Source organism: Brassica oleracea, chromosome C6 (assembly GCF_000695525.1).
Source record: "Brassica oleracea var. oleracea cultivar TO1000 chromosome C6, BOL, whole genome shotgun sequence".
In the NCBI taxonomy this organism is placed as follows: domain Eukaryota; kingdom Viridiplantae; phylum Streptophyta; class Magnoliopsida; order Brassicales; family Brassicaceae; genus Brassica; species Brassica oleracea.
Window position 1 is genome coordinate 39,234,354 of NC_027753.1, and position 3,717 is coordinate 39,238,070.

General features: G+C 27.7%; 1 long non-coding RNA gene across 1 annotated transcript in view; it reads right to left on the bottom strand.

Annotated features, from left to right (window-relative positions):
- LOC106298606 overlaps window positions 1–1,904 on the bottom strand; it is a 6,053-nt gene extending 4,149 nt beyond the window's left edge. Inside the window, exons 1-2 of the long non-coding RNA XR_001261514.1 lie at window positions 1,690–1,904; window positions 1,507–1,582 (exon numbers count right to left, since the gene is read on the bottom strand). This is a non-coding gene — a long non-coding RNA (uncharacterized LOC106298606). The remainder of the gene's footprint in view (window positions 1–1,506; window positions 1,583–1,689) is intronic.
- Between the last annotated feature and the right edge of the window lie 1,813 nt (window positions 1,905–3,717).

Sequence of the window (3,717 nt, forward strand, 5' to 3'; positions counted from 1 at the left end):
ATATATATATAAATACTAATGATTTAAAGCAACAAGATTGGCTGATCAATTTAGTTGTCCAGTTGAAATCTTTCAAAAGTATGTGAAAGATTAAAGTCAAAGTAAATATGGATTTAGAATAGTAGTTATATTTTACTAACCAAAATACCGAAAAAAACCGAACCGAACCGAAACCAATCCGATATCTGGATTGAACACCCCTAATCCAAATGAAGCCAAACTATTGTTTCATTCTCCAAAATTTAATAAAAATAATAACTTAATTCCGCGCAAGGCGCGGATCTTATCCTAGTGTATAAATATTAGGGAAAGGGTTAGGGTGAGGATCAGATTTTAGATTTAGAGTTTAGGGTTAGAAATAGGGTTTAGGATTAGGAAATGGGTTTAGGGTATATGTATATGTGTATGTATAGATGTATGTACGTATGTATATGCATTTTTATAAATGTATATGCATATGTATATGTGTATATAATATATATTTAAATGGTACGTATATCTGTAAGTATATATATATATTTAAATGGTACGTATATGTATATTTTGGAATAATGCAAAATATTATTTATTTGTCTGTTTTAATTTTTCAGCAAAATTATTTATCAAAGTTAAAAACTAATTATTTCAAATGCCATGTATTATTTCAAAATTATTTTATTGTCCAACTATCTGTTTTTGGGTCAAACTTTACTTTCATTACTTGAAAACATTCAAACAGAGTTAGCTCCCAAAAGTGCGAGATCAACAACTATCTTTCTAATGGCTAGTAAGATATAATCAAACATAGATTATTATTTATGATTTTTTGCCAAAATTGTTAGTAATTGAAAAACAATTATAGTTTAACCAAATAGCATTAATTTTGATTTCAGAATTTGTTGATTTATCAGAAATTTTCATAAAATGATAATTTATATTTTTCTAGTTTCAGAAATCCTAAAACAGATTTTATAAACTTACTAAGAAAAAAATGAAAAAAAGAATGTAAATTTACTTGTGTTTCAAAATAAAAAGAATGTAAATTTACTAATAAGTAATTAGATTTTTAGTCTATTCTATACTTCATATAAAATGTAAATATAAAATTAAATGATACTAAAATATTACAAAAGGAGAGAGAGAGTCCAAGGCTGATAATTTTGTATATCAACGGTCGAATTTATATCTTAATAAAGTTTCGGTCACATCTTGTAATTATTAGTCATTACCAAAAAGGAACAAGATAATAATTAAAAGAACAGGTTTCAGACATATTAAAGCATTTTATATTAAGTTTATGTTTGAATTCAAATTTCTGATGAGTTATAGTATGTCTGAATACAGTCAAAAAGTTTAATGAAACATACTATCTGTAAACATACAAAAAAAAAAAAACCCCATGTTCTATTTGTTGTCACAAATTTACATTATGTTTTTAAGATCAACCAAGCTAATATAAAATCTACTCTTCAAAGCTTGAAATGTTAAAAAGAACAAAAAATCAGATTGGGATTTCAAAAATGTTACCGTTTTAGGGAAGCAGATAAGAAGATGATGACTCGGTGATATCTTCACACCTCTCTCTCTTGAGAAGAGCCGTCGTCTGAGAGCCGACGACACAAACATAACATAGAAGCTAAGCTATATCAGATCGGAAGAAGTACGAACGTAGATACTCTCTCATGTATAAGAATCGAGGAAGGAACTTACGGGGTACAGACAGATCCAGAGACTTTCTGGCTGTCGATTGATAGTCGTCTGTAGTTCCTCCCGCCGGTCATCATCTTGCTCTCCTCCTCCTCCTTCCCGATCTTCCCCGTCCGTCTCGTAGCTGCTGCGCTCTCTCTATGAATCCACAAAAAATTTCAGTAACTTGAACAGTTTTTCGGTCTGTATATGTTAGTTTTTTTTCCCGACAACCTCTGAATGTGTAATAAGAGTTGATCATGTCATAGAGATTAACAAGTATATATTGGTTATTAGTTTCCATTTGTAGCCGTTAGTATTAAATTTATAGCCGTTATGTAAATGGTTACGTGTGTGACATGCGGTAGATTGGTTTCATTAAACAATTTATTTATTTTAATTAGGTCTTAAATTAATAATAAAGTTGTTTTATCATCTAAAGCAAATGTAATTAATTAGGAAGAAATTTGACAAGTACGGATTCAAACCTCAACCAACTACCGTTCCTTCGGTCTCTTTTTAGTGCTCTATTTTTCTGTTGCTAAAAAATGCAATGTATGTTATTAACACGCTGGATTTAATACATAGATTTTATAAAACATTTATCAAAATTCAATATTTTTATCAACACTAAAACCTTTGTATTAATTTATGTTAAACTCTCTTTTATGGTATATGAGAATCGTTCTATTTTTTTTATCAATTAATTAGTAAAACTTCATAATACTATCTAAATCATTTAAATAACCACTACAAAATCGTTATTTTTTTGGGAAACGAACACAACAAAGCTTCTAAACCTCTTTCAACAGCATCATATATTAGTGTAGGATGCAACTATGCATTAAAACAATATTATCATATTTTTTGAAATTTTCTCAAGATCTATGTGTTAACCCCTACAAAAATATTGAATTTTGGTAAATGCTTTATATACTGAACACTCTAATCTTTAATGTTGTTTTAAAATTTCTAAACACATTCTAGATTTGTATTAATGTATGCTAAACTCTCTTTCATGGTACATGAGCATTTTTTTTTTAAAAAAAAACTTAATTTAGTAAAATTTCATATACTCCCTAAATTGTTGTACTAACCATTATTAAATCGTTATTCTCTAGAGAAATGAAGCCAACAAATGTTTCAAATCTCTTTGAACATCACCATATATTAGTACATGAGGCGACTATGCATTAAAGAAATATTGTTATATTTTTTGATTTTTTCTCAAAATCTATGTGTTAACCCCTATGAAAATATTGAGTTTTACGTTAAACGCTCTATGTACTGAAGCCTAAACTCTTTAGTGTTGTTTAAAATTTCTAACCACATTCTACATTTGTATTAAAGTATTTTAAACTCCCTTTCATGGTATATGGGAATCATTATAATTTTTTAACAATTAATTTAGTAAAACTTCATAATACTCCCTAAATCGATGGAATAACCACTATAAAATCGCAAATTTCTTGAAAAATGGAGACAACAAAGGCTCCAAACCTCTTTCAACATCATCATATGTTAGTGCATGATGCAACTATGTATTAAAACAATATTGTAATTTTTTTTGAAATTTTCTCAAAATCTATATGTTAACTAACCCCTACAAAAATATTAAATTTTTGTAAATGCTTTATATACTGAACCCTATAATCTTTAGTGTTGTTTTAAAATTTCTAACCAAATTCTACATTTTTATTAATGAATGGTAAACTCTCTTTCATGGTACATGAGCATAGTTTATTTAAAAAAACAATTAATTTAGTAAAATTTCATATACTCCCTAAATTGTTGTACTAACCATTATTAAATCGTTATTCTCTAGAGAAATGAAGCCAACAAATGTTTCAAATCTCTTTGAACATCACCATATATTAGTACATGAGGCGACTATGCATTAAAGAAATATTGTTATATTTTTTGATTTTTTCTCAAAATCTATGTGTTAACCCCTATGAAAATATTGAGTTTTACGTTAAACGCTCTATGTACTGAAGCCTAAACTCTTTAGTGTTGTTTAAAATTTCTAACCACATTCTACATTTGTATTAA